Below are 13,421 nucleotides of genomic sequence, written 5' to 3' on the forward strand. Positions count from 1 at the left end.
GAAGTTCCTCCTCAACTCCGTTCTGAACTGCCCCCCCTTTATCTTGAGGCAGTGCCCCCTAGTCCTACTGTCTTTTTTGAGCGGGAAGAGTCTTTCCACCTCTATCCTATCCATCCCATTCATCATCTTATACGTCTCAATGAGATCTCCCCTCATTCTTCTAAACTCTAACGAGTACAAGCCTAGTTTATTCAGCCTCTCCTCATAGCTCAACCCCCTCAACTCCGGTATCAGCCTAGTAAACCTCCTCTGCACTCCCTCCAAGGCCAAAATATCCTTGCGCAGGTGCGGCGCCCAAAACTGCACACAGTACTCCAGCTGCGGCCTCACCAATGCCCTATACAGCTGCAGCAAGACCTCCCTACTTTTATATTCAATCCCCCTCGCTATGAAGGCCAGCATCCCATTCGCCTTCCTGACCACCTGCTGCACCTGCAGGCTGGGTTTTTGCGACTCATGCACAAGGACCCCGAGGTCCCTCTGCACCGTCGCCTGCTGCAGTTTTTCGCCACGTAAGTAATAGTCCTTCCTACCATTCTTCCTACCAAAGTGGACCACCTCACACTTGCCAACATTAAATTCCATTTGCCATTTCCTGGCCCATTCGCCCAGCCTATCTAGATCCTTCTGCAGACTCTCCACACCCTCCGCACAATTTGCCTTTCCCCCAATCTTGGTGTCATCAGCAAATTTCGACACCCTACACTCGGTTCCCTCCTCCAGATCATCTATATAAATGGTAAATAGCTGAGGCCCCAGCACCGACCCCTGGGGCACCCCACTAGTCACCAACCGCCAATCCGAATAGCACCCATTGACCCCCACTCTCTGCCTCCTATTTGACAACCAATCCTCTATCCACGCTAACACCCTACCCCCAACTCCATGTCCTCTGACCTTCTGCAGTAACCTCTTGTGAGGTACCTTATCAAACGCCTTCTGAAAATCCAGAAAGACCACATCCACCGGCTCTCCTCTATCCACCGCCCTAGACACATCCTCATAGAACTCCAGTAAATTGGTCAGACACGACTTCCCTTTAATGAAACCGTGTTGCGTCTGCCCTATCAAGCAATTCCCTTCAAGATGCCTCGCAATTTCCTCCTTAATGACGGATTCTAACATTTTACCTACCACAGACGTTAAACTAACCGGCCTGTAATTCCCCGCCTTTTGCCTGGCACCCTTCTTAAACAACGGCGTAACATTAGCCGTTTTCCAATCCTCCGGCACTTCCCCGGAATCCAGCGACGTCTGGAAAATAACCACCAAGGCATCCACTATCACCTCCGCCATTTCTTTCAGAACCCTCGGATGCATTCCATCCGGTCCTGGGGACTTGTCCACAATCAGCCCCTCCAGTCTGTCGCGCACCACCTCTCTAGTAACAGTAATGTCATTAAGACCCTCCAGTCCTACCACCTTTCCATCGCTAACACCCGGCAAATTATTCACGTCCTCCTCCGTGAAGACAGAAACAAAAAAGTTATTCAAGACCTTAGCCATATCCCCATCCCCTACCACTAGGTCCCCTTTCTCATCCGCTAAGGGACCAACGTTCACCCTAGCCAGCCTCTTCCTTTTTATATATTTATAAAAACTCTTGCTATCCTTTTTTATATTAAGTGCTAGCCCAGCTTCATAGCTTCTTCTACCCTCCTTTATCAACTTTTTTGTCAATCTTTGTTGACATTTAAACCTTTCCCAATCCTCTTCTCGCCCACTGCTCTTAGCTACTCTAAATTCCTCCGCTTTTAATTTAACACTTTCCTTCACCTCCTTCGTTATCCACGGCTTATTACCTCTCTTCCTACTGTCCTTTTTAACCATCGGAATAAATTTCTGCTGAGCACCAAGAAAGATCTCCTTAAAGATCCTCCACTGCTCCTCAGCAGACCTACCTTCCAACGCGCTCCCCCAGTCCACATTCGCCAATTCTTCTCTCATCCTACCATACTCCCCTCTATTCAAACAAAGGATGACCACCATTGACACTACAAACCGTTGGCTCAAAATGGAAAAGATCTCCAAGAAGATTGTGCGTATCGACATGTTCATCAAGTTTCTACAAAGATGCAAGAAAGTAGACAAGATCCCGAAAGGACTACTCCACTCACTTGATGAAGGAGCAGTGCTCTGAAAGCTCGTGATTCGAAATAAACCTGTTGGACCTGGTGTTGTGATGCTTCTTAATAAAAGTGAATCAGATTACCAATCGTAAATTTGTGAAATAAAAGCAAAATACTGCAGATGTTGGAATCTGAAAAAAAAACAGAAAATGCTGGAAAATCTCAGCAGGTCTGACAGCATCTGCGGAGAGTTGATAAGCTGAGTTTTCGAGTCTGGATGACCCTTCTAAAGAGCAGATGAAGGGTCATTTAGACCTGAAACATTGGCTCCAATCTACCTCCATAGATGCTGTCAGACCCGCTGAGATTTTCCATAAATTTGTGAATGTTTTTTCAAATGTGTGAGAGAATTTGCTACATGATTGCAGTGGGTCATAGAGGTTTGAGAGGCAACTCTTAACCCAGAAAGAGAGTTCAAATTCCATTCTAATTTGTGAAATTGAAATAAGTATATCTGTCGCTCTACCTGTTCCCCCTCCTCACTGCCAAAGGACCCAAACACTCCTTTCAGATTAATCAGTGTTTCATTTGCACCTCCTTCAATTTGGTCTACTGTATTTGCTGCTTCCAATGCATTCACCTCTAACTGGGGAGGCTAAATGCAGGCTGGGTGACCATTTTGTGGAACATTTTAGCTCCTTCTGCAAGCATGACCCCAACTTTCCAGACACTTGTCATTTCAACTTAGCACTGTGCTTTCCTGCCCACATGTCCACAGTAGGCCTGCTGCAATGCTCCAGCGATGCTCAACGCAAACTGGAAGAACAACATTTCATTTACTAGTTAGGCACATTTTTAGACAGTAAGTTACATCCCACCCCCATCACCCATTTTGTAGTTTGTTTGTCTGTCCTGACCCCACCTTCCCCCACTTGGCCACCTGACCGTTGCTGTCCAGTTGCTCCCATTAACCATTCTGCTTTCTCACCTTTTGCCACCAGTCGCACTCTTCATCCCTTTTTTATTCATTTGTGGGACATGGGCTTGCCAGCATTTATTGCCCATCCCTAGTTGCCCTTGAGAAGGTGGTGGTGGGCTGCCTTCTTGAATAGCTGCAGTCTGTGTGCTGTGGGTTGACCCACAATGCCGTTAGGGAGAGAATTCCACGATTTTGACCTAGCGACTGCAAAGGAATGGCAATATATTTTCATGTCAGGATGGTGAGTGGCTCGGAAGGGTACCTGCAGGCAATAGTGTTCCCATTTATCTGTTGCCCTTGTCCTTCTAGATGGAAGTGGTCATGGAAGAATCTTGTGTATAATACACACTGCTGCTACTGAGCATCAGTGGCAGAGGGATTGACTGTTTGATGTGATGCCAATCAAGCGGGCTGCTTTGTCCTGGATGGTGTCAAACTTCTTGAGTCTTGGTGGAACAGCACCCATCCAGGCAAGTGGGGAGTATTCCATTACACACCTGATTTGTGCCTTGTAGATGATGGATAGCCTCTGGGGAATCAGGAGATGAGTTACTTGCCACAGTATTCCTAGCTTCTATCCTGCTCTTATATCCATTGTGTTTATGTGATGAATCCAGTTGAGTTTCTGATCAATGGTAACCCCAAGGATATTGACAGTGGGGGATTCAGTGATAGTTACACCATTGAATGTCAAGGGGTGTCTCTTATTGGTGATGGTCATTGCCTGGCATTTGTGTGGTATAAATGTTACTTACCACTTGTCAGCCCATGGCACCATTAATACCCCCTTTGTCTTATGACTATGACAAATTGGTCCATACCTCCTTTGCCCCAATCTATCCCCGGTCTTCCAATCTGCCCACCTTCTCTGCCCCCTTTCCAACTATTTATTCTATACATTTCTACCTTGTTTCAATTCCACAGAAAGGTAATTTAGATCTGAAATGTTAATTCTGTTTTTCTTCGCAGATGCTGCTAGACTGCTGAGTTTATCCAGCATTATCTGTTTTTATTTAAGATTCCAGCAGTAATTTGCTTTCATCTATCACTTCAATCTGATCTGACCTATATATGACTCCAGTCCAACACTTTATATTTGCTATATATTTATTGCCCTCAGGCAGACATCTGTGATGGAGAGATGCCGGCATTGAACTGAGGTGGGCACAGTAAGAAGTCTCACAACAGCAGGTTAAAGTCCTACAGGTTTATTTGGCATCACAAATTTTCAGAATGCTGCTCCTTAATGAGGTGGAAAAATACTAAGAGCAGAAAAACACAACCTCACAAAAAACAAGACACTGCCCCGAGGGGACCGAAACCTAGAACACTGACAGATTGGAAGCCTGCATATAAGACCAGGTGGAGGAGGTGGCGTGCTCCTCCAACTAGACTAATTTCTAACCAAAGAGAGACCCCAACAACACTGAATCAAAGCCCCCAGTCTCGCTTTCAGGCCCTGCAACCTACAGGATTCTGTATCCTACTTCCCCATCCAAATTGTTACTTTTTATAAATGTGTTCATGGGATGTGGGCATCACTGGCTGGGCCAGCATTTATTGTCCATCCTGGACCCTTGAAAGTCAACTGTATTGCTATGGATCTGGAGTTACATGTAGGCCAGGCCAGACCAGGAAAGGATGACCTAAAAGGGCATTAGTGAACCAGATGGGTTTTTATGACAATCAGCAATGGTTTCATGGTCACCATTAGGTTTTTAATTCCAGATGTTTTTCATTGAATTCAAATATCACCATCCACCATGGTGGGATCCAACCCTGGGTCTCCAGAGCATTACATGGGTCTCTGGATTACTAGTCCAGTGACAATACCACTACAACATTGCTTCTCCATTAACATGTGAACAACAGTGGCCCCACCAGTAATCTATGGAACCCCACTGTCCACCTTATAGTGCTCTAAATAGCTACTCCTTATCCCAGCTCTCTGTTTTCTGCCTTCTATACAGCCAGATATCTATTCTGCTGCTTGTTCTATGATTCCTCATGCTCTGGCCTTATTCGTTAGCTTGTTGTGTGGAACTTAGCAAAAATCTTTTGAAATCTAGATTAATCCTTGTGTAGTTTCCCTATTATCCCTTCGAAGAACCCAGTAAGGTTGGTGTGGTCAGATAGCCAGCGGCCTGAATTGTATGCCCAATGGACACTTGGATACTAAATTAAACTACGTCAACACACAGCTCCTACAACAAGCATCACTGGGAACCCAGACAGGCCAAGATCAAAAACAATACAGGTTAGGAACAAGCCCCTTATATTAAATTGATCTTTCTCCACACCTGAGCTATGACTGCAATACTACATTCTGTACCCTCTCCTTTCCTTCTCTATGTATGGTATGCTTTGTCTGTAGAGTGTGCAAGAAACAATACTTTTCACCGTATACTAATACATGTGACAATAAAAAAAATCAAAATCAGGTCAAGTTAGGCCATGCTCCTGAAGCGGAGGTCAGAAGGACTCGACCCTGACCATATTTGGCAGGTGGTTTGTGTATTCCCAAGTTTCAGTTGACTTTCTGGCATCTCAGGTTCCCACCACCGCTTTATTTGGAAGGGAGCTACATGGAATATGCATTCCTGGCAATGGTCATTTTCACAGACAACATCAATCAAGTAAGACATTTCCTGTGAAATCCATATTAACTGATCATTAAATGGTTTTTCATCTTCGCCTTTAATGGGAATTCCACTATATTTCCTATCACCCATGTCAAACTGACTAGCCTACTTCCGCACATATTCTATGTTCCTGCTTAAATATGGGTCTAACATTAGCTATCTGTCAGACCATTGCCAGGAATGCATATTCCACGTAGCTCCCTTCCAAATAAAGCGGTGGTGGGAACCTGAGATGCCAGAAAGTCGACCAAAACCTAGGAATACACAAACCACCTGGCAATGGTCTCCTTGGGTGCATCTAGCATCCTCCAAGTAAGGGATTTGCAACATTGAGTATCATGGCCTCCACCCTGTGACCCCATTGACAGGGAACCAGGGAAGCTTCCAGGGAAGCTTCCAGAAGGATGCAGAGAAAGAGGGTATGGGGAGATAGCTGGAGGCCACTAGCAGTGAGGACTCAGCACTACCTACAGTGAAGAAGACAACAGACAAGACTCGGTGGCAACCTAGAGATGGACAGAAGAGGCCGTACGAGAATCACCTTTGAAGATCTTGAGATGGTAGAGGCTGAGAGAATTGTACCATAGCTCAGTAAAGTTTATCGACATGGGTAGTATTAGAATCTTAGGCAAATAGGATTAAGATAATTTGGAAATAGTATCTGTGTGTTAACATTTATTGAACCTGTTAATAAAATTAGGTTGAACCGCAATCTGAGTCTTGTCCTTTTGTTCATCTTGTACGTAATGACATTTGGGTAAAGTGTTTGAGATATACAACCTGGTCAAAGTGTCTGTTGGCATTTCACCAACAAAAGTTTTTCATCTTCCCCTTTAATGGGAATTCCACTATATTTCCTATCCCCCAAATCAAACTGACTAGCCTACTTCTGCACATGTTCTATGTTCCTGCTTAACTATAGGTCTAACATCAGCTATCTGTCAGCCCAATAGCATCACACCTTTTATCATTAAAATTTTTATCCTGTTTTGTGTTTACTTTGTTTATTTAATATTTCTCTGGTTTTTAATTTTAAATGTGATTACACCTTTCTAATTCATCAGATCCACCTCCCTGGTAAATACTGAAACAAAATAGTTATTTGCTGATTGTGCCATTTTGCAGTTGCTCCCTGTGAATTTTATTCTGTCCATCCAATAGCAATCCACTCTTTTTTATTTCTTTACATTTTGTGAATAATTCCATTTTTTATGTGCTTATAACGTTAGACATTCAGCACCTTATTCTTAGGTTACTGAGAAACCAAGATGACAGATTAAAATACTTTTTAAAAAAAGTATTCCCAGCCATTTTATTGCCTTCCTGTTTGGCAACTGTTCATTGTTTTTTGCTGCCACTTACTAGTAATTTCATCAGTAGCCTTCACTGAGAACAGTATGCAATTACAGAGAGATGAGTTTGAGTTTGCCAAGGTAGTTGTCATTATAAATGTGGATACATTACTTTGCAGAAATTCACAAGAAGTGCATATGGATGTAAAATATTAATATTTAATAGATCATGCAGTTCACATTCTATGTTGTCTCACATTGTAAAAAGTAAAGCAAAATTATCTTCCTTCCTGTAATTGTCTCTTTCCTGTCTGCTAATGGTTCCTGGGTCACTGGCTGGGTTTTCCTGATTGACATTTCGCTCTCTCTGTAACATCAGCACTTTTTCCATTGTCTCCAGATGTTGTTTAAATTTTTGACCATCCATGCAATTTCTTTTTTTACTGTATAACATTTTTCTTCATATTTATCAATTGATATTTATGGCTCACAAATATTAATTTTTCTATGTACTCAGTTTATCTTTTTAAGTCTAAAAGCACAAGAAGCTGGTACTTATCAGGATGCAGAAAGCATTGGACTACACACAGTTTTTTAAAAAGTGGAAAATGGTACTGAACTCAAACTAGCAGTCATCAGGAGTATGCAGTAGGTGGGGGCTAGGGCTGGTGTGTTATAGAGCAGTGATTCCCAAACTTTTATATGTCATGGCACAACTCTATACTATATAAAAATTTTGAGACATACCACTTATTTTCTCTGTCTTCTTCCATTACTGGGAACTTTGTTTTTAACTTCTCCCTATTGTGTCTGTTTTTAAAAAAACTCTCCCTGTCTCTCTCACTTCTCCCTGGGTTTTTGTATCCATTTTGTGTTTTTGTTTTTTGTGTGAGTGGAAGGGACCTTTGTTTTCAGCTCCAAATCCTACTGGTCATGCACGTGGATCTGACCAACATAAAAAATTGAAACCCACATGTATGGCTCTTTCCAGCTGGCTCGTGCATGGGAAGCCTAAGATTGGTTGGATCTTGGAGATGCTAACAACAGAGCTGAAGACAAAGGTTACTTTTAGTTTAATTACCTGAATTTTGACTCTTTTACACAACACATTTATGTCTTCATGGCACACCAGTATTTCATGGCAGCCAGTCAAGAACCGCTGTAATAGATATAGGCATGGAAGACAAGGGTGTTTTGAGGTTTGAAACCATTCAGCCAGTTTGCATCTTAGTTGTATTTCAGTTGCATAGAAATTGCAACATGGAAACAAATCAGTCCAACATGTCCACCATCTCAGCTTTTACTCTCAACATCAGCAAATAGTTTTAATCACATTTGCCCACCCTCTGTTCTTTTCTCCTCAACCAGTAGAAATTCATAACATAACATGTGAGACCACTTAGTGGGCTGGAGGGTGCTAATGTATGGTTTTTGTCAACAGTTTTACAAAAATGGATGACAAAGAACAAAGAACAAAGAAAATTACAGCACAGGAACAGGCCCTTTGGCCTCCAAGCTTGCACTGACCATGCTGCCCGACTGAACTAAAATTCCCTACCCTTCCGGGGACCATATCCCTCTATTCCCATCCTATTCATACATTTGTCAAGACACCTTAAAAGCCACTAATGTATCTGCTTCCACTACCTCCCCCAACAGCGCGTTCCAGGTACCCAACACCCTCTGTGTAAAAAACTTGCCTCGTACATCTCCTTTAAATCTTGCCCCTCCCACCTTAAACCTATGCCCCCGAGTAATTGACTCTTCAACCCTGGGAAAAAGTTTCTGACTATCCACTCTGTCCATGCCCCTCATAATCTTGTAGACTTCTATCAGGTAGCACCACCCCCCCTCAACCTCCCTCATTCCAGTGAGAACAAACCAAGTTTCTCCAACCTCTCCTCATAGCTAATGTCTATCATGTCAGCTTTTACTCTCAACATCAGCAAATAGTTTAATCACATTTGCCCATCCTCTAACCTATACTAGGCAACATCCTGATAAATCTTTTAAGTACCCTCTCCAAAGCTTCCACATTCTTCTGGTAGCATGGCAACCAGAACTAAACACTATATTCCATGAGTAGCCTAACTAAAGTTCTATAAAGCTGCAACATGATTTGCCAATTTTTAAACTCAATGCCCCAGCTGATGAAGGCAAGCAGCTGTATGCCTTCTTGACTACCTTCTCCACCTGCTTTGCCACTTTCAGTGACCTACGTACATGTACACCCAGGTCCCTTTGCCTATCAATACTCATAAGGTTTCTGCCATTTACTGTTTATTTCCTCGCTGTGTTAGACTTTCCAAAATGCATTACCTCACATTTGTCTGGATTAAACTCCATCTGCCATCTCTCTGCCAACTCTCCAACAAATCCATGTCCTGCTTTATCCTCTGATGGTCCTCATCGCTATCCCCAAACGCACCACCTTTGTGCCGTTGGCAAACTTACTAACGAAACCAGTTACATTTTCCACCAAATCATTTCTATATATTACAAACAGCAAAGGTCCCAGTACTGATCCCTGAGGAACATCACTTGTCACAGCCCTCCATTCAGAAACACACCCTTCCACTGCTACCCTCTGTCTTCTATGATCAAGCCAATTCTGTATCCACCTTGCCATCTCACCTCTGATCATAAGCAACTTCACCTTCTGCACCAGTCTGCCATGATGGACCTTGACAAAGGCCTTACTGAAGTCCATATAGACATGGGAGCATTAGTGAATGCTGATTTATAAGAAGTCAAGCATGATTTTGATTTGATTTATTATTGTTACATGTATCAACATACAGTGAAAAGTATTGTTTCTTGCACGCTATACATTTCATAGAGAAGGAAACAAGAGAGTGCAGAATGTAGTGTTACAATCATAGCTAGGATGTAAAGAAAGATCAACTTAATGCAAGGTAAATCCATTCAAAAGTCTGACAGCAGCAGGGAAGAAGCTGTTCTTGAGTTGGTTGGTACGTGACCTCAGGCTTTTGTATCTTGTTCCCAAAGGAAGAAATTGGAAGAGAGAACATCCAGGGTGTGTGCGGTCCTTAATTATGTTTGCTGCTTTGCCAAGGCAGTGGGAAGTGGAAGCAGAGTCAATGGGATGTGTAGACAAAGGCTGGTCCAGGACTTGATAAAAATTTGGAGAAATCTAGGAGCACTGGGGATGTTAGCAGCACCAATAGCCCTGGCAGTAGTGGGTCAAAGCGGGGGGACTGCTTGAAGGAAGGGCAGTAGTTTTGCAACAGCTGAATTTGTTCCTGTAGTTCAGCTGCAGTACGCCCACCTGATATAATGAGATAGAAATATGAATTTTGGTACAATAGACATTCATATGATTTAATGGCATAGCAGCAGGGACCATAGAGCATCACAACATTAGATTACAAGCAGTTGACACTCATAAGAATAGAATACAGGGTTTGCCAAATGATTGCACCTTATTTTTTTGGCCCTGAAGGAATATTGTGTTTGAATGCGGTGCGTGGAGTCTTGGAAAGAGAACAGGTCACAGCCTGGAGAAGATGGACCTCCTTTAATAGCCGCTGCTATATTGGCCGGGAAAGAAAACCATCTACAGGAAAACCAACTGGAAAAAAAGAAACTATACAGACACATTGGAAAATGTTAACAGCATCATGTGTGCATACATCATCATATCCCAAACTGCACATTCACTGCGAGATCTATTTTGACCACAACAACACCCAAATAAAATATTGTATCTCCAGACAGATAGTCCAAATTGAGTGTTAGGCTATCAATCCTACTGCAAAGATGTGTTTCAGGCACATTTCACCATTCAGGCAAGTTATGAATTAGCACAACTATTTATTCTGAACAGTTTAATTTTTTTCGGTTTCCTGGGAAATGGATGTTACTTTTATCAGAGATAATTCAGCTGAGGAGATTGCCAAAACTCAACTTCACAAAAATTATTTTAGCAGTTTGGTGGTATATGAAGATAGAATAGTAGCTTCACAAAGTTTTGGCAGTCTCATTACTCAGTTTTATGCTGCTTACAAGTTCCCCTTTGTTACTGACTGCTTGTGACATGTTCATGAATATTCAGATGGATGTTTAATTGCCAGCAATAGATACTACACACTTTAAATCAGCTTTTTTTTGTCATAGAGGTGTGAGGTCCATTGTCTTTGGAAGGTATGACACAACAGACGCAGGATGGACATGAATTTTAATTGCATATATAATAAATATTTATGCATATAATGTTGCTGAAAGGATTATGATATAAACACAGATATCACAGCATTTTCTTATCTTTGGTTACTTTGACAACTTCTTTATTAAACATAGCTACTTAATATTTTATTAATATCACATTCTTTTAAAACATTCAATTTTTCAGGGCACTTATTGTTTCTGATGTGTTATTGAAAGTAGACTGAATTGGATACCTTTGAACTTATATAATGTTTGAAATGATACTTGAAACTTGTACATCTGATGTGCTAAGTGTAATTTTACAAGATGTAAATTGTAAATTTAAACTCATCCTATATTGAAATTAGTGTGTAATACACCTCAATTTCACCCAGGTTAACATTTGTCAAGCATTTGGAACCCCAATGTTGTCTAGTTGCACTTTAGGCTAATCAGCGCTAAAGGTTAATAACTAGGAGTCAAGTTACAACCTTAAATCCATCTAACACTATAGTAAAAAAAAGTGATTTTGAATGAAACAGAAAACTTTAACAAATAAAATACACACCATCATTTTGACCAGTTTAACCTTTAAAGAAAGAGCCACTGTTTGGAGAACAAAGTAGAACTCTAGGATACGTGAAGGTGCTTGAGCATAATACCATAATTGAATTACATTTAGAAGACAAGTATTCTGGAAACAAAATAATTTACGATTCATAGTTACTGATGGAAACGCTGTAAAAATCATCTCCTGGATAAATCATAATCACAATCAACATAAATCAGTCTTTTTGAGATGCCATCCTAGTTATTAATGAAAACCCTTAACATCAATCAAATAAACAAGATTTCAATCTTGTAATGTATGACCTCCTTTTGTCTGTGGTTCAAATTCAGAGGGTTGTATGTTTTGTTGCATATCTTGATTAATATTAGATGGTTCAGACCTTTCGAGCTGGATTTTGAGATGTCGAAGTGGCTACAGAGCACAAATGGCAATCAGACACAATTAAGGTGACACAGATAAGTGCTTCATTTATCAGTAGACTGCATCAGAAAATGCACTGATATTCAGCGTACTTCCGTCCAAATTAAATCTCTAGTGGCCCAAACATTCTTGGTGTACTTCATAAAAAAGAATTTTAACCTATTACAGTTAATCTTAAGCAGCCACATCATGTCACAAATTTCAAGCCACCTCAACATTAAAATAATGGCTCAGGTGTTGGGTACAAATCTGATTCCTGAATATACTGAAGCTGGGAGGTTTGAGATCATAGGGTCTGTATTTTCGTGTTGAGCTGACACCCTGGTGAGTGTATAGACTTGCTCATACATTTTGTCGAAGAATGAGTTCATCACTGGTATCAGGATTACATGATTTGGATTAACCTTCTCAATTAATCTAACAGGCTGGATTTTCTCCAATTGGCGGGTTTGTGACAGGATGGAATTTCTCTCTGTCATTATGACTCTACTGTTTAGTTAAGTGGAGCAGGATTACACGTACAAACCATGTCACTTTTGACCCTGTCTCACTTGGGTTACTGATTGAATGTCCCAGATTTTGAGGTCAGCAGCTAAAGGAGCGCATTCACTGCTAGTCTTGAAGAAACATTCTCATAAAGGTCTAACAACTGCTGCGATGTTGATTTCCTGTATTACAGTATCAATTTCATTCTGGCATTATTCATAAGAGATCTCTGGTGACCAGGATCAGTGAAGTTATCAAGCAGGCTGAATCAAATCAAAATCAGACAGCAAACCTAGTATTAAAAAGCACTGATTATTATTCACTTTTTAATCCTTTTACAGAGAGTAAAATACATAAAAGATTGGAACAGGAATATGTTATTAAGCCCTTTGAACCTGCTCTGCCATTCAGTATGATCATGGCTGATCATCTATCTCAACCCCATACCTCACTTACCCCATACCCATTTAGAGTCTAGATATTAATCTAGTTCCTTCTTAAATATAGTCAGTGACTTAGCTTCCATTGCCTTCTGTGACAGTAAAGATGCTTCTCCTCAGCTCAGTCCGAAATGGCATATTTTGTATCTGGAAACTGATCCCGTGTTCTAGAACTCCTAGCCGAAGGAAACAAAGTCCTTGCACCTTGTTTGTCCAACCCTGTCAGAATTTTATATATCTCAATGAGATCCCTTCTCATTCTTCTAAACTCCAGCTAAGTCAACATAATCTCTCCTCGTATGACAATCCTGCCATCCCAGGAATTAGTCTGGGAAACCTTCTCTGCACTCCTTCT

The sequence above is a fragment of the Carcharhinus amblyrhynchos genome, chromosome 14 (assembly GCF_965287045.1).
Source record: "Carcharhinus amblyrhynchos chromosome 14, sCarAmb.v2.hapA, whole genome shotgun sequence".
Taxonomy (NCBI): Eukaryota; Metazoa; Chordata; class Chondrichthyes; order Carcharhiniformes; family Carcharhinidae; genus Carcharhinus; species Carcharhinus amblyrhynchos.